The sequence below is a fragment of the Balaenoptera borealis genome (genome assembly GCF_965194805.1).
Source record: "Balaenoptera borealis genome assembly, chromosome: 11".
In the NCBI taxonomy this organism is placed as follows: domain Eukaryota; kingdom Metazoa; phylum Chordata; class Mammalia; order Artiodactyla; family Balaenopteridae; genus Balaenoptera; species Balaenoptera borealis.
In genome coordinates, this window is record NC_138868.1 from 55,211,449 (window position 1) to 55,230,419 (window position 18,971).

The 18,971-nt window shown below is 45.7% G+C and overlaps 1 long non-coding RNA gene across 1 annotated transcript; it reads left to right on the forward strand.

Moving 5' to 3' along the window:
• The first annotated feature begins 840 nt into the window (after positions 1 to 840).
• Positions 841 to 18,327, forward strand: LOC309606191. Its single transcript, XR_014231692.1, has 2 exons — positions 841 to 6,325; positions 10,245 to 18,327. It is a non-coding gene; the product is annotated as an uncharacterized lncRNA (long non-coding RNA).
• Positions 18,328 to 18,971: the final 644 nt, after the last annotated feature.

Below are 18,971 nucleotides of genomic sequence, written 5' to 3' on the forward strand. Positions count from 1 at the left end.
TTTTCTGAAGGGAAATGCCATTGACATCACACAACTGGATTTTCAGCGAGGCCAGATGAGAACTCGTGCTCTCTTTGCAGGCAAGGAGGATGCACACTTGGGCTGGGTGGATTTGGAGAACCCCCTGATCTGAGGCTTCAGAGATGGAGACCCCTGGGCCAGAAAGGGGCAGAGATATGCCCTGGGGTCCACAGCCGGACAGCAGAGCTAGGGCCTGGAACCAGCCCCTGCCTCCCAGCCAGGGCTCTAGAATGAGGCAAACTAACTTGCTCCCTCCACCACCCATTTTTTAAAAATTAATTAATTAATTTTTGGCTGCGTTGGGTCTTCGTTGCTGCGCGTGGGCTTTCTCTAGTTGCGGCGAGCGGGGGCTACTCTTCATTGCGGTGTGTGGGCTTCTCATTGCGGTGGCTTCTCTTGTTGTGGAGCACGGGCTCTAGGCACGCGGGCTTCACTAGTTGTGGCACGCGGGCTCACTAGTTGTGGCTCGTGGGCTCCAGAGCACAGGCTCAGTAGTTGTGGCACACGGGCTTAGTTGCTCCGCAGCATGTGCAATCTTCCCAGACCAGGGCTCGAACCCGTGTCTCCTGCATTGGCAGGCGGATTCTTAACCACTGTGCCACCAGGGAAGTCCCTCCACCACCCCATTTTAATAATGGCACGAACATCCACCAAGCTGCCCAAGCCTGCTCAAGCACCTCCTCACTGCGCTATGCAGCTCCTCCAATCTGTCCCCAGGCCACGCCCCAGCTCAGGCCTCCTGGCTCTGTGTAGGACCCCTGCCCAGCCTCTGCTCGGGTCTCCCCACACCTATTCAGGCCTCTTCCTCCAATCTGTCCAGTTGCTTGGGTGACATGGCTAAAACACAGCCCACGATGTTACTCCCCAGCTTAAACACTCCCGGGGCCTCCTGGCCCAGCATTCAAGGCTCTCCATGACTGTCCCCATCTTCCTCTTAGCCACTCTCCTGACATGCCCCTTTGCTCCCTCAGTGCAGAGATTACTTGCCCTCCCCAGATTATGGAAGCTTCTTGCACTTGCTCACGCTCTTGCCTCTATGGGAACTCCGCCATCTACATGCACATTCCTGCTTCTTCACTCCTGAGGGAGGTGCAGCACTCCAGGATCTGCTCCCATCATTGCCTCAGAGGAAACTGATCTCCTTGGTTGATGTGTCTGAGTCCTCCTCCCTACCTCCTTAAGGGAAGCAAAGACATTTTATTGTGGAAAATTTCAAGCATGCACAAAAATAGAATAGTGCAAAGAACCCTGCGTACAAGGCCACTCTTGTTTCATTTCTATCCCCCAACACCTCCCCCTCTGGATTATTTGGAGCAAATCCAAAATATCAAATCACTTTATCTATAGATATTGCAGTATGTATTTCTAAACCATAAAGGCATGACCAGAATACCATTATCATATGTCTATTTTCATAATATTTTAACATTATCATCAGATATCCAGTCATGTTTAAAATTTCCCAATTGTCTCATAAATGGTCTTTTAAAGTTGGTTTGTTCAAGATCAGGATCCAAAAAGGTCCACACATTTCACTTGTTTGTTGGGTCGCTTATGTCTCTTTCAATCTGTAGATTTCTCCCCCTTCTCTTATTTTTCTCCTGTTTATTTGTGGAATAAACCAGGTTGTTTGTCCCCTGTCGTTTTCCACATTCTGTACTTTTCCTACTACATCCCCCATAGTGTTGTTTAACATATTCTTCAGTCCCCTGACTTTTCTATAAATTGTCAGTTAGATCTAAAGACAATTAAATTCAGATTCAAAGTTTTGGCAAGAATACTTTATAGGAGGTGTGTGTACAGTAGTCCCCCTTTATCCACAGGGGTAAGTTCCAAGACCCCCGGTGGATGCCTGAAACCTTGGATAGTACCGAACCCTAGGTACACTATGTTTCTTCCAATGCATACGTACCTATGATAAAGTTTGATTTATAAATTAGGCACAGAAACTGAATATCCAAATTGCCAGCATCACTACTCTTGAGCTTTGGGGCCATTATTAAGTTAAGTAAGAATTAGTTGGACACAAGTACTGTGATACTCGTGACAGTCGGTCTGATAACACAGACGGCTGCTAAGTGACAAATGGGCTGGATGATTCACATCCCGGGCAAAACGGAGAGGGATGATGTGAGATTTCATCATGCTACTTAGAACGGTGCACAATTTAAAACTTATGAATTGTTTATTTCTGGAATTTTCCATTTAATATATTTGACAGCAGGTAACTGAAGCTGTGGAAAGTGAAACCATGCATAAGAGGAGAGACTACTGTCCTTTCCTCAAAAGGCACATAATATTTCATTGTCTGTCTTTCTGCGCTGCTAAAAGACTTTGATGGTCATTGCCTAGATCCACTATTTTGTTAGAGATTTGCAAAACAATGATATTTTAATTTTACTTTCTTCTTCAATTATTAGCTGGAATACTTCTATGAAAGAAACTTCTCTCATCAACTCTGGTTTCTCTGAGGTACAATATACTTAGGAAAGGCAGGATAAATGCTTGATGCTTTCTTCTTATTTATCAGTTTTCAGAGTTGATTCCCTAATATTCTCTAAAGGTGACCAACTGGGTTTTGCTTGTTTTGGCTTTGGTGTTTTTTTGTATCATTATTATATCATAGTTTTAATGTATTTGATATGTTTTAATCTGTTACAGTTATTATCCTTGTTATCACTCAAATCGTCCCAACTTTGGCCAGTGGGGATCTCTTTAATTGGCTTCTGAGTCCTTTTGAACAGATCCTAAGTAGTGTTTAGTAGCTTCCTGACTTTCTGGTATGACAAGATGTCCAGATTTGTCTTGTACATTTTCTGCCCAGATCTGGAGTCAGCTATTTATCCAAGAAGTTCTGGTTCTTTAAGTGAGAAGTAGTATTTAGAGACCACAAATCTGGATGTTAGGCGTGTAATGCTATTTGGCTGGTCATTATGTCTAGGTTATTCCAGGGTGCAGAGCTGGGAAATACTTTTTTTCTTAAGAAAATTCACACCAAGAGTTCATATTGATATTTTAAATAAAACCTAAGACTATAAGACTTTTACTTAAATTCTTTGATTTTACATTATTGTCTCTTTTCACTAATGCTGAAAATCTTGCTTCCTACGAACATTAACATGATTACTGATTCACTGTTTCCTACTTTATCTATATATTATAAAAATGTCAGAGTAGCAATGTCATTACTTTTACAAACAATCTGATGACTGAAAACACCTTATGATTTGTTTGCAGTTCTTTTGTCCTTAGAACATATATCCTACTAGTGATGTGCAGTCAAATCACCACATTTCTAAGTCACTTGAACTATTTCAACTGTGCATGGAGAAGCCATCAACTCAAAACACAGATTCATTAATTTCGTTTTGCTTTTGATTTGGGGGGGATTGATTTTGACTTTTGTTTTGATTTAATTTTGTTTTATTTTTGTGTAAAGCATTTATCTGGTTCCAAAGGTAATCGGCAAAATGAGGTATATTCAGAGAAGTCTAGCTTCTACCTCCACTTCCTTTACCCTATTTCCTTCCTCCTCCAATAGACAACAGTTTAAATTTTTTATTTTTTATATTTTAACTGATTTTCTTAAATTAAAGAAAATATGTGTGTTTTCCCTTCACTTTCTTTGATAAGTGATAATGCACTATATACAATTTATTCCACTTTGCTTTTTTACTTAAGATTGTACCCTGGAGATTATGTCATCACAGCATCTAGAGACCCTCTTCATTCCCTTTTCTAGCTGCAGAGCCATATACTGTGTGGCCAACTAATCTCTATTGGTGCACATCTTAGTAGTTTCTATTACAAATGGTGCTTCTTCCATCAATAGCTTTATGCATACATCTTGTCTTATTTTTGCCAGTTTATCTTTGGGATAGTTTCCTAGAAGTGGGGTTGCTAGGTCAAAGAATAAACACATATGTAATTTTTCTAGAAATTACCAAATTCCCTCCATATAGGGCTTGCACCATTTTGTATTGCTTCCACACCATGTATGAGAAAGCCTCTTTTCCCACAGTCTTGCCAACAGAGTATATTGTCAAACTTTTGAGGTTTGTCAATCTGATAAATGAGATATGGCATCTTGGCTTAGTTTTAATTGGTATTTCTCTGATTATGAACAAGGTTAAATATCTTTTCATATGTCTAGGTTCTGATTCACTTTTGGGTCCCTAGTGACATTTGTGTCCCTGGCACAGATGAGGTCCTTTGGAGAGATTCCTAGAATGAAAGAAGGAAGGAACAGGTGAACAAACACATGAAGAAAAGTCTTGAAGAGGGTGGTTGACTTGCACAAAGTCACATGTCCAATTACCACCAGAATCGGAACTGGAATTGATCTCTTTTTTTTCCCTTGTCTAATTTATTTTTTCTGTCTATAAAATGAATAGAAGTTTATAGTATAAGTTTTCTGACTATAAAATGAATATGAGTTTATAGTAGAAAGTTTGGAAAGCACAAGAAAGTATAACCCAAGGAAAAATTTTAATCTTTCTACCCAAAGTCAACCATTTTTAGCATTTCAGTCTACTTCCTCCCAGCCTTTATGCATTTTTTCCATTTATGATCACACTACATATATGGTTTTGTATTCTGTTCTTTTTCACTTAACACTTTTCCATGTTAGTAACAACTCTTTGCAAACATAATTTTAATGGCTGTACAATATTTCACTCTCCGAGTATATGTTAATATATTTAATCTTTCTATTATTGCTAGACTTCTAGATAGTTTCCAGATTTTTGCTATTATAAATAAATTCTTCCATGTTCATCATTTTTTTCACATTCTGAATTTTTCCCCCTTAGGATTTGATTCCTGGAAGTGGAGCTCCTAGAATCCCAACACTGAGTTCCAAGTCCCAGGCTTTTCTTGGCTGTGCTCAGAGGACAGTCTTTGCTAAGTTTTGCCCCTGTGACTTCCTATAGCCCCAGGCTAGGGTCTAGTGTCTGTGCTCTGAAGCAGGGACACACTCATACCCAAGTCAGATCAGAGGATGGGCCAGGCTGGGAGGGATGGAGCCCACTCAGGATGAGGAATCAGAATCTCCTGCCATTCGCCCTTGAGCTCCTTGCCTTCCCAGGGCTATTGACAGATAACTTTAACCAATAAGAGGAAACCGCACACTGGCAAGGTCAAGCCTGATGGGGAGTGCAGGGCAGGCAAGGTCAAGTCTGGTGGAGAGTGCAAGCAGGTAGGGACGCTGAGCAGACGTGGTCTCTGCTTTGGAAGGACTCACCATCCAGGGAGCAGACATCTGGGGTCATACCTTCCCACCCTGAGAAGGGCTCCATGATAGACTCTAATACAGCACTGTTCACTACAGAGGGATCTGGGAAAGCTGCCTGGAGGAGGCATCAATTGAGTTTAGTAGTAGGGACTATAGGTCTTACCCTGACAGATGAGGTTGGGCAGTGACCAATCCTGAGGGGCCCTGTAAGCCAGGTTACAGATCCTGGATCATGTCCTATGCAGTGAAGCAGGGGGATGAGGATCAGGTCTGTGTAAAGGACGATCCCTCTGGCTGCTGTGTGGAGGGCAGAACTGTAGACGGGAACTGGACAGACAGTTAAAGTGAGACCAATACCCAGGCAAGAGACCATGAAGCCCAAATCAGAGCAGTGGCCACAGGGACAGAAAAGGAGGGCCAAGATAAGAAACGCCAGGTATATAGTCAATACTCAAAAAAGAAAACGTTATGTCAATTTATGACCTTCCTGTAGCCTATGGGAAAGAGTGCTGGACTGGGAGTCGAGGTACCTAGGTTCCAGTGGCAGATCCCTGTGATCCAGAGCAAGTCTCTTGCCTATATCTGGGCCCCAGTTTCCATTTTTGTACACCAAGGAGGTTGTAACAGGTCATCTCCAGGGGCCCTGATGTTCTGAAAACTCTTTGATCCTAAGTCTGCAAAGTAGCCGAGGTCCCTGGAGGGGAGAGGAGGGATAAAATCAGAGGCTGACCAGAAAGAGCAGCCGGGGCTGGGGTCTTGGGGTCCAGGCTCTCTGTCTCTCCGCCCCATCAATCTCGTAGGCTTAATGTCAGTGGGGCGGCTGGGCCGAAGCCAGAGGCCAGCTGCAGGGAGGGAGGAATTGTCTCTGGCTCGAGGAAGAGAGAGGAAAGAATGCAGAGTTTCCAAAAAGCTGTGAACAAGTCATCCGCTCCGGCTGGGTGCCCAGAGGTTTCGCAACTGTCCTGGGGCCTGAATAACAGAGCGAGCCAACATGGGAGGGCGGATCATTCCCCTTCTGTGCACCAGAACCTGCACGATGACGAGGGGCACTGAAGACGCCTCTGGCTGCAGGTAAGAGAAAACCCTGCCTCCAGAGCTTCTAAATATAGCAAGGAAATGTATCAGCTCTCACGCTGCAAGCCCAGAGAGGGTGGCTCCGCTCCAGCAGCAGCTCCTGGTACCATCCGGAACACAGGGTTTTCTATTTCCCTCTTGTCCTTGGCTGGCTCCCTTTGTGGCCCCATGACAGCTGCCAGTGACAACAGAGGCTACACGTTTCTGTGTGAATGTCCCGCGGGAAAGTGCAACAGAGGACTTCTCTCCCAACCCTGAACTGAAGTCCTTTTCTTTGGTTTGAATAGGACAACTTGGGTCATGTTTCCAATCAATAACAGTTTCTCAGGGAATGGCGTGTGCTGATTGGCTTAGATTAATTGAGATCTAATGTTAAACCTGGGGCTTGAGAGAATGAGCAGAATTGCGGTCCTATAAGGAAGAAACTGGGGAGTAGTTGCTGGATAGGCAACTAACACTTCTACAGGATGATACACCTCTGTTCCCCATCAGCTCATACAATCCCCACCCAGACTGGGGGTCAGCAGGATGGGTGCCCTCTCTAGGTGACCACTGAGGTCCCTGAGACATGGAAGGTGGAGTGGCTTGCTTGGGTCACACAGTGGGTAAGTGGCAGAGCCTGAATTGAGAAAAATAAACACATAGCAAACACAGAGCAGACCTCCAGCTGCCAGCCTCGAGTCAAGCTCCTCTGGGCTTCTACAGTGCCTGCCCCCAGCGGCTCTGTCTCAGAACCCACCTTGCAGTGTGGAAACGCACCTCCCTCTCCAGCCTGAGCGTGCACACACTCGCTCACGGTGTGAGGCTTCCCAAGAGCTTAGGGATCCGAGGCCAGGGGTGTGGGTTCGAATCTTGACTTTGAGCTTCTGTGTCCTCCTCTGTGAGATGGGAGTGTGAACCCCACCTTCTCCTCTTGGCATAATTGTTGGGGGAGTGAAATGAAATGAGGAGATGATGCTTTACTAATTCTGAACCATCAGGTTTTCCATCTCCTGGTGGAAAATGGTCATTCCATGGGCCTCATCTTCACTAAAAGACATCAGGAAACAGGGAGCCAGAGGGACCACCAATGAGACACCCAGATATGGATCCATTTGGTGAAATGCATAGTTCGAATCCATCAGTTGATAGATAAGGAGATCTGTCCAGAGAGGGGCAGTAACCAGCCCAAGGTCACACAGGACTAGAACCCAGGCCCCTGGTTCCCAGCCCTGTCCTCCTGCACCAGGTCCCACAGGTCAAGTGAGGTCTGGTGCCTGGCCTGAGGTGGCGACGGCACAGCTGCAATATGGTCTGTGCCCGCCAGCACGTCCCCAGGTTTCTCGGGGGCCATTCTTCAGGGGTTCACTGAGGCGAGGCCACACTTCCCCTCTGGCGGCTTCCTGTTTTGGCCAAACAATGACTCTTGCCGGGACTTGGTGCCAGCTGGCTGCAGCTGTTGCCAAAGCGTTGACTTCTTGCATGCAGAAAGGGGAGATCCTGGTGCCCCCAGCCGGGAACCCCACATTCAGACGTGGTCTTTGGGCCCCACTGAATTCAGTAGTCCCTTCATGCACTGATCACACGCACATGTGCATGTGCGTTTGCCAGGTTCCATCTGGGTATCCAGAACACAGAGGTACATCAGACAAGAGTTTAGCAATTCTGCGAACATTTACCCTCTGCCCGTGAGGAGTAAGACATTGTACGAGGTACCAGTGATGCAGATATGAATAAGGTACACCCTATAAACTTGATGACTGATGCATCTATTTGTCCTCCCAGGGCCTTGCAAGAGCTCTGAGTTGGTTGTCAGTCATTTACACGCTTGTGTGAACTAGTGCAAACAGCTCTTTCCTGACGGAATGTCTCAGGGCACGTGGGGAAGGGTGTGAGTAAAAATAATAAAGATGAAATGTTTATGATGGCTTTTTTCAGTAGGTGAGAAAATCAAGATTCAGACATGCAAAGGGACTTACTTAAGGTAGGGAACGGAGCCAGGACCTTGAGCCAGGCTTTCAGAGTCCAAGCCTGGCACACCAAGGTACTTCAAAGAGCATCCAATCTATGTGGAGATTCACAGGATTGGAGATGCAGTGGGAGCGCCCAGGTGCACATGGGGTAGGGGTGCTTGTTGCTGAATAAAATCTGTGGGGGAGACTGGACAATGGGAGGGAAATATTGAGTGCTCTCTATGTGGCAGGCACCTAGCCAGTTGTCACTCTACAGATGAGGAAAATGAAGTGGTGAAAAACCTCCCTGAACATCTGGAAAGCGGTGCAGCTGGCACTTTCACCCAGGACCCACACTGTGCTGGTCGTTCTCCAAATGCCCCAGATCTGTCCTCTGTCCTGCTCTGTGTCCCGGGAGGCTGACTTCTGTGGATGCTTCACCTTTCTGTTGGGTTCGGCCAATGGGAGGCTATGGCAGGTGGCCAGGGAGGGAGGAGAGAGAGGTCAAAGCATCTGGTTCCCCTCCTCCTCCCTGCGTGCCCACAGTGCTGGCACCACCGGCTCTGGGAACATCACTGCCACCCAGGAGGGTAACCGCTTCCCACTGTCGCTGGTCTGGGTGCTCCCCACCCTCTGTGGGTTCCCTTAGTCTGCCCATCCTTTCAGTCATCTCTCTTCAGCGCCTCACCTTGAGTGGTGCAATTTCCTGCTGGAATCCTGGCTGGAACTGAGCTGGACCCTTCTCCCACCTTCCTGCCTTGTTCCCCATCTCCACTGCGATGCCCCCCATGGCCCCATCCACACCCACCTGAGACAGAACAGCGACAGGGCAGGGTCTGCCTCTCCCTGGGCCTCCTGCATTGTTTCTGGGCCGGTGCTGTTGTGGAAACAATGAGACAGGGGTTTCCAAGGGCTGGAACTCGGTCCCTCCATGACCCCTACCTCCTGGGACAGGCTGGAACTCCCGGGCTCTCACCTAGAAGAAGCAGAGCGTCCCGCGAGTTGGGGGTGGTGCCTGAACCCAGGCCTGCCTGCCGCTACCCTCCGGCTGGGGGTGGGGGGACGAGGGAGGAGAAGCAGCAGAGTCTCCTCCCGCTGAGCTGCAGGACCCTTAGGGGTCACCCAAGGCGACCCCTCTTGGTTGGGCAGCAGGAACAGACCCAGAGTAGGGGACACACCGAGACCACTAGGTGGATGACACCCACGTCTGCTTCAAGCCCAACCTCTCCCCTGAGTGCCACACACAGACCTCCACATGCTCCAGAGACCTTCCTAACCCACAATCACCAACACCCAACATGTCCCCCCCAACTCCTCTCCCCATGTCCCCTCCATCAGGGAAAGGCACCAGAAGCCTGGAGTCACCCCTGACCATCTCTCTCTACCCTCAGCCCCTGTCCTTATCCGGGTTTTCCAGCGGTTCGACTTGCTAAACTACTCTCGACCCTGTGATCTTCTCTCCAGGCCATCGCCCCTCCCCTAGTCTGGGCCTCATCATCTGTACTCAGTTATGACAATGGCCTCCCGACTTGTCTCCCTGACCCCAGTCTTGTTCCTTCCCATCCATCCTCCGCTCAGCAGCCAGAGTAGTCTTTCAGAAGTACGAATCTAAGTGTGTCTCTTCTGCATTTAAATGGAGCCCAGGGTTTTAACCTGTGTGGTACACCCAGGCCTCCCTCTCCAGCTTTGCCTCTAAAGCAAAACCCTATCAATGGGCCATGATCCATTAGCTGTTGCTGGCTTCTTCATGCATGGCCACGAGTCCATTTCAGAGGGGGCCCCTTGGAAAGAGCTCCTCCTCATTCCCACCAGCACCAGCACTGCTGTCTCAGTTTGAGTTCCTCCAAAATCAGAGTATGACTCAAGGCTCTGGTGTAAGTAGTTTATAGGGAGGTGATCCTGAGAAGCGAGAGTAAGGGAGTGGAGGGAGTGAGACAGGGAAGGAAGAAAAACCCACACTAGGTGTGTTCTATCCGTCTGCACAGTGGGCAACGGAACTGCATTCCACCAGGACCCTGCGAAGCCTATGGAACACCTCCCAGAATCGTCCACCTGCAGGATGGGGAGCTGGAAGTTGATCCTGACACTCACCCCATCGGGTGAGGGGCCTTTAGACCTCTTGACTGTGTCATCTGCCCAAGCAAGCTCGGGTGGTGCTGAAGAAACTGCGGCCAATGTGGAGACTCACAGCGCAAGCATGGGGTAGGACACTGGCCTTGGGAGGTGATCTTTGCCTGTAATCAGAAGTGAGCCAAGGGATGTAACAACGGCTTCTGAGGCGACTGCACAGAAACATTCTTTAATCGTTCAGTACAGGTGCCTTGTTGGCGCTCAGTGTGCAGGAGGTGCCCCGAGTTGCTGAAGAGGAGCCTGTGGTCAGAGTGCACCTGAGCAGCTCTGGAAGGAGCCTGGACTTTGCTGTCAGACTTCCTGGGTTCAAACCCCACTTAGGTTGGCACCTGCTGTGGGTCCTCTAGCAGGCCACACCACTCTTGAGCCACCGTGTTGTCAGCCATAAAATAGGGACAATAAATTCTACCATATAAGGTGTTTATGAGAATCAAACGTGTCATCAGAAATGAATGCATATGGCAGAGTCTGATGCCAAATACAACTGGTTACGTCTATTTCTTTCTTCCCTCAAGAAGATGCTGCCCTAAACTCTTACTTACTCGGCTCCCTCCACCATGAGCACCCCATCTCCTCCATGCTGTAGGTTTAGCCTATGTTACCAGGAGCCCTAGCCTCCTATGGGCAGTGCCAACGCATCTGCAGTCCCCTCCCCCACTCCAGGGTACAGAGCAGAAGTAGCTTTTGTGGAAGCACAGAAGAGTTGGCAGTGCATGCCACACAGAAATAAAATTTTTCTAAATCCCCATGAGCTGTTTCTGTCTTTCCCCCAAATCCCCCTTCTGACCCAGCTGCCTTTATCACATGGGCAAATTTAGCTTGAGCCGACACCTCTAGTTCTATTCCTCCATGCTTATCCCTCCACTTTGGGCTCTGGCCTCCACTCACCTGTTATGGGTAGGATTGTGTCCCCCCCACCAAGCCAGATTCATAAGTTGAAGCCCTAACCCTCAATATGTCAGAATGTGACCTTAATTGGAAATAGGGTCGATGCAGATGTTACTTTGTTAACATGAGATTATAATGGAGTAGGATGGGCCCCTAACCCAATATGACTGGTGTCCTAATAAAGAGGGAAAATTTGGACACAGAGACACATACATAGTGAGAATTCCATGTGAAGACTGCAATTGTGCCGCTCAAGCCAAGGAACTACCAGGAAGCCAGGAGAGGGCCCTGGAACAGATCTTTCCCTAGTGCCTTCAGAGGGCACGCAGACTTGCCAACACCTTGATCTTGAACTTCCAGCCTCCAGAACCGAGAGACAATATACTTCTGTTGTTTTAACCCACCCAGTTTGTGGTACTTTGTTCCAGCAGCCCTAGCAAACTAACACACCACCTAAAAGGGGAACTTATTTTTCTGCTACAAATACCATGTTCCTATCCTTACCTTCTTTTTAAAATTATTTAATATTTATTTATAAATAAACAATATTTTTGTCCCAACCCTTGTAATCCCTTTGTTCCTCTGTTTATGTGTCTTTCTTGACTCCCTGTTGGACTGTGAGCCCCTTGGAGGCGGGGCCTGTGTCATTCTCATTGTTGTATCTTCAGGACCCGGCAAAGAGCCTGGTCCACAGGATACATTAGCAAAGTTTTCCTGGAGATTTCTTGAAAGAGGTAACTCTGATGCTTGCCCTTGAAGTGTGGCCCCTTTGGACAGGCAGAGCTACCAAAGGAAGGCATTCCGGCGAGGAGAATGGCATGAGCAAAGGCACAGAGGCAGGAAAATGCAGGGCACGAATGAGTGAGCAGCTCACTGTTGGCTGGGGGCTAGGGTGTGGGACACGGGAAGGTGCAGAGGCAGGGTGGGACCAGAGGGTGGGGAGAGGTGGGCGTCAGGGTTTCAGGGTTTGGGAATGCATTTAATTGAGAATGCAGTGGGGGTGGTGGAGAACCATGGATAAGAGAGGGAACAACAGTGGGGCTCTGGGAACGGAGCTACAGAACAGACTGAAGACAGGGAGGCCACAGCCCAGGTGAGAGATGACAAAAGCCTGAACCCTCAGGGGCCTGAGGATGAAGAGAAGATGAAAGACATTTAGGAGGAAGAAATGTGGGCCTGATGACTGATTTAGAGATATTTTCCCCTTTGAGGTGCCTACGTCCAAGCTCCTCCTCCTTCTGAAGATGCCACACTGACAATTTCCATGATGTCGGCAGTGACATATAAATCACCCCACCCCCGGTGCCCTCTGTGACAGCTGTCAGTCTTGGGGAGGCAGCAAAGGGATGAGCAGTCCCCACCTCAGGCTGCTGAGCTTTCTGGTCCACAGTTCAAAATGTAATGGAAGCGAGTAATTTTTCACCATTTTTTTAATAGCATTTTTTTCTTATCACTCATGACTAATGTAAGTTAACTGTATAAAGAAAATCTGAACGTACAGTGGCATTAGATCTTATAAGGTGAAAATTGCATTCAATAAAAATGACCCTGGATAATCCCTTAAGTGGAAGGACCTGGGATATTAGAAATTCAAAAGACAAAGATTACTTTGTATAATGACCTTTTTACTGTGACCTCTGTTTCCCTGGAGCATCAAAGACCAAGGTCTAGTTTGAAATGGGTGAAAGGGCAGAGTTTGGAGGTGGTGGGTAGGTAGATTAAATGCTTGCTGGGTATGAGTCCATTATATGGATAAATCAAAGAAGAAAATAAAAATCACCGGAAATCCTCCTCTTACTCTTAGTTTGTGGTGAATATTCTCTTTCCAGTTTTTTTTTTTTCCCCCTAATGCACATTAAAAGCTATACTCAGTAGAGTATGAAGTGCCTCTTGATGTGGTGACCTGAGAAAGACACATCACCTCTGTGGTATTCCTGCCAAAAAGGCAGAACCTGACAGAGGAAACATCAGACAAACCCAAACTGAAAACCAGTCTATAAGATTATTGGCCCAGACTCATCAAAATGTCAATGTCATGAAACACAATGAAAGACTAACTGTTTCAGACTAATGGAGATGAAAGAGACAAGGCAACCAAATAGAATGCATGATCCTGGATTTCATCCTAGATCAGAGGGGAAATTGCTATAAAGGACATTATTGGGGCATTTTTAGTGAAATTTGAATCTGGCCTGAGGGTTAGATAGTGGTGTTATAGCAATGTTAAATTTCCTGAATTTGATAACTGTACTGTAGTTATGTAAAAGAATGTCTTTTTTCCTAGGAAAAAAATGTTGAAATAGTTGGGGTAATGATGTATGCAACTTATTCTCAAATAGTTTGGGGAAAATGTGTATATAGAGATAGAAAATGACAAAGCAAAATGTTAACAATTGCTAACAGCTGGTGAAACTGAGTGAAGGATATTTGGAAGTTCAATTCTTCTGCAAGTTTAAATATGTTTCAAAACTAAAAGGTAAAAAAAAGTCCAGTCCAATTAAAATTAAAACTTCAATCTCTGGGAAAAAATATTTGAAAAGACGTATCCGACAAAAGACTATTATCCAAAATATACAAAGAACACTTAAAACTCAATAATAAGAAAACAAACTGCACAATTTATTAAATGTGCAAAATACCTGAACAGACAACTCACCAAAGAAGATATACCAACTGCATGAAAATCATATGTTATCAAGGAATTACAAGTTAAAACAACGAGATATCACTACAGACCTATTTGAATATCCAAAATCCAAAACGCTGACAACACCAAATGCTGGTGAGGATGTGGAGCAACAGGAACTCTCATTCATTGCTGGTGGGAATGCAAAATGGTACAGCCACTGTGGAAGAGAGTTTGACAGTTTCTTACAAAACTAAACATACTTTTACTATATGATCCATCAATTGCACTCCTTGGTATTTACCCAAATGAGCTGAAAATTTATGTCCACACAAAAACCTGCACACAGATGTTTATAGCAGCTTTATTCATAATTGCTAAAACTTGGAAGCAAACAAGATGTCCTTCAGTAGGTGAATAAACAAATAAACTATGGTACATCCAGACAATGGAATATTATTCAGAGCTAAAGAGAAATGAGCTATCAAATCATGAAGACAGGGAGGAAATTTAAATGCATATCAGTGAGTGAAAGAAGCCAATCTGAAATGGCTACATACTGTATGATTCCAATTATATGACATTCTGGAAAAGGCAAAACCATGGGGACAGTCAAAAGATCAGTGGTTGCCAGAGGTTGCAGGAAGAAGGGGATGAATAGGCAGAGCATGGAGGAGTTTTGGGGAAGTGAAACTGTTCTGTATGATGTTACGATGGTGGATACATGTCTTTATACATTTGTCCAAACCCACAGAATGTCCAACACCAAGAGTGAACCCTAATGTAAACTATGGACTCTGGGTGATAATGATGTGTCAGTATAGGTTCATCAGTTATAACAAATGTACCGCTGTGGTGGCGACGTCAGTGGGGAGAGGTTGTGCCTTTTGGGGGACAGGGAATATGTGAGAACTCTCTGTACTCTCTGCTCAATTTTGCTGTGAACCTAAAACTGCTCGTTAAAAAGTCTGTTAAAACAAAACAAAATTTTAGTCTCCTACTACACTCCTATTAAATGGATTAAAAAGAACGACAACAATACCAAGTTGTTAGTGAAGACGAACAGCAACTGGAACTCTTATTCATGGCTGGCGGGAAGTGAAAACTGAACAGTCGCTTTGGAAAACAGTTTGTCAGCATCTTTGGAAGTTAAACACACACTTGCCATGGGACCCAACACTCCTACTCCTGGGCATTTACCCAAGAGAAAGGAAAACTTATGCTCACACAAAAACCTATAGGTGAATGTTTATACCAGCTTTATTTATAATTCCAGCCCCAAACTGGAAACAACTCAAATGTTCTTCAGTAGGTGAATGGTTGGACAAACTGTCATACATCCACTCAGCAGAATACTACTCAGTAATGGCAAGGAACCTTGATACTTTCAGCAATATGGATGACTCTCAAATGGGTTGTACTAAGTGAAAGAGCCCAGACTCAAAAGGCTACACACTGTGTGGTTTCATTTATATGGAAAAAGCAAAACTACAGCAGAAAACAGATCAGTGATTGCTAGAGACTGGGGATGCAGGAAGGAGTTGATGACAGAGGGGTGCCAGGGAACTTTTTGGGCTGATGGGAATGCTTTACATTGTGACTGTGCTGGTGGTTACATAACTGTTACGAGTTTGTCAAAACTCATAGAACTGTACATTAAGGGTGAATTTACCATATGTAAATTATATCTCAATGACACAAAAAGACAAACGAACAGAATTTCTCAAAACTTCTCTCCTCCCCTACAGCTCCCAGACAGATACACTTCAGAAACATGTGATGGGAAAAGGAAGGTTTGAGGCAAACAATTTTGGGATTGTGTGGAGCCCCCTTTGTGGTCTCTGCCAGCTGGTCCCTGGGCTTGGGGCACATACCCCTGGCTGACCACCTGTCCCTGCCCCCTCCATTCCTGCTGAGGGGTTCTTCTATAGCGTCCCCTTGTCCTGGAGGGCAGACTTCTTGGGTAGGGATATTTTGGGATGACTCAGGCCCAGCTACCGTGCACTGTGTCCAGTTGGTCCCCTAAGAAACATTCCTCTCTTTTGTTGCCAAACTCTGGAAGCACAGGCTGCTCCCACAGCAGTCCCCACTCCCGGTTTGGGCTACCACCAGGGGCAGCTCCCACCGTCTTCTTATCTTCAGACTTTTCCATGTGAGCGGTGGTCTCGGGTTCTGTGTCCTCTCAGCTCCAGGGAAGCCCCGGTGGCCAGGCTTGAGCCTTGTGTGGTGAAGCACAGCACTTGAACAACTCCTTCCATGGCAAGTCTCAGTCCCTTTCCTCCTCTCCCAGGTTGGAGGGAGTCTGGAGGCAGGTGATGGGATGAGGACATCTTAATCTCTGCCCGAGTCCTGCTGGTTGTGTCTGGTGCTGCTTTTGAGGTTCTGGGGGACAGCAGCAATTCTGAGACAGGAAGGTCCCATTTAGCACACAATTACACATAACTAGTATGTTATTTTAACAAAACTGGGATCTTACACATGTTTTATAATCTGCTTTTCCACTTCACACTATGTTTTGAGCATCTTTTCATGTCAATAAACCCACCTCTACATTCATACCCTTTTAAATGACTGATCAGTATTCCCTTGTATGGATGTATTGTAATTTACTATACTGAACCCTGATTTTTAGCTGTTTTAGGTTGTTTCTAATTTTAGGTTATTATTAACAATGCTATGATTGTCTATTTACATGTAGCTGATGGTGCTTTAGCTGCAGGGTCCTCACTTGCTCAGAACCTTTCCACATGCCCAGGAGAGGAGTCTGGCAATATTATATTCATGATTTTGTCTTCTTTTTGTAAGAAGGGCCCTCTAAATTGTATGAGCTTCAGGCTCCACAAAAGCTGGATGTGCCCTTGGCTGTGATAAACATCCTCACAGTCGTTTTCCTTTGGCTACGTCTAGAAATGTAACCAGAATTGCTGGGTTAAAGCAAATGCACATTTTTAAGATTCCTGGAACATATTGCCCAGTAGCTCTCCAGAAACACTGATCTAATTTACACCCCATCCCTGCCCTGGGCAAGAATACCCAAGACTGTGGTGATTTCTATGGGATTGTAGTTCCCTGTTACTGTGGCTTGGTTGTAGCTGCCATTAGCATTTTCTCCCCAAAGCAGGGGTCTTGACCTGAGATCCATGAGACACAAGGGTAGAATTCCTGGGGCTGTGAACCTGGATGAGAAAAATGTACATCTTTCTTTTCATCATTAGCCTCTAGTTGAAATGTAATAGCTCTTTCCATCATGAATGTGGGCCACAAATCCCTGAAGCATTACTAGGACCTGTGATGTTAGCAGTTCCACTACCAACAGAAATCAGAGATGTTTTCATGTCTTGTTACAGCTGTTGAAGATCTCTCAAAATATTGCTCATGCCCAACAGTGCTTCAAAATTACAGTAATTATTAGATCTGCAACTAGGTTTTGGTATTTAACGTGTTAATTAAAAAACATGTATTACCCAATTACAATTATTTTTTAATATTTTGAAAACTGCATTCAGTAGGATTGATTTCCTTTGTAATCATGCATTTTTTTTTGTTTTATGAATTAAAAAACGTTTTTCTGAAAAGGGGTCCACAGGCTCATCAGACTGCCAAAGGGTTCACGCACAGTCAAGGTCAGAACACTTCCTGTATGGGACTCTTGACTCACATGTTCTTGAAACTTGTGCATGACACAAAAGGAAAGGAATTAAACTTTCATGTCTGCTGCCTGGAGTCAGGCTCTGTGTCAGGTGCTGGGGTACAGAGCGGGCAGGATGGCCCCCTGCCCTTGAGGAGCTCATAGTCTAGGTGGGAGATGCAATTTCACAGCTCCTGCCACTCACTGCCCTGTGGGCTGGGGATTCAGGTTCTCAGATTTTCCAGGATTTTAAGAAAATCAGATGTCCATGTTTTTATATGGTCCCATATAAAACAACTCTTTCAATTTTTAAATGTTGGCACCCAATCCAGATTTTTATAAACCACTGTGTGGGCCAAATAAAGCATGTCTGAGGGCTAAATCTGGCCCACAGGTCACCAGTTTTCAACCTTTGCTCTAGGAGGAGAACAGAATTCCAGTTAGGGTGGAAAAAATTCATTCTGTGGAACAAAGCAACAAGGATTCTGAGCCCCCATACACACCTCAACACTGCTCCTGCAAACCAGAGAGACAGGGAATTGGAGCCCTGGTCTTGGGAAGAGAAAACATGTGAGAAGGAGCTCTGTGGTGGGCAATGCGGGGGGCGGGGGGGTGGAAATCCCTGCAACCTGGTTGCAGTCCAGGTGAGGAGAGGCCTGGCTGGAGGCAGATGCTACTGTGGTGAGGGCATCAAGGGAGCTATGGGAACAATGGGGTCAATTAAGTGATCGTATACCCAGAAAACCCAAGAGCCTCTGGCAGAGAAACAAAAACCAAAAACAAATGCAAAAACAAATGCAAAAACAAAACAAAACAAACAACAATAAAAACAAAAAAAAGGGCTTCCCTGGTGGCGCAGTGGTTGAGAATCTGCCTGCAAATGCAGTGGACACGGGTTCAAGCCCTGGTCTGGGAGGATCCCACATGCCGCAGAGCAACTAGGCCCGTGAGCCACAATCACTGAGCCTGCGCGTCTGGAGTCTGTGCTCCGCAACAAGAGAGGCCGCGATATTGAGAGGCCTGCACACCGCGATGAAGAGCAGCCCCCACTTGCCGCAACTGGAGAAGGCCCTCGCACAGAAACAAAGACCCAGCACAGCCAAAAATAAATAAATAAATAAATAAATAATTAAAAAGCTCTTTGCCTTTAAAAAAAAAAAAGGTTATCTCACAGGTTGTTTGTGGAAATATGAAACATTATTGTCCTTTTGAAAAGTAGCTTTAATAAAATTATGCTTCATCTATATCTATATCTATCTATCTATCCACTGATGTAGAATCTCACTTATAAGCAGTTATCTGACAGAAATACAACTCCCAGGGACTATGGGCATAAGAACAAGGATGATTTTGCAGCATGTTTACATTTGCAGGATAACAAAGTGAATATCCACCAATTGTGAATGGTTGAATAAATTATGGAATATTCACGTAATGGAA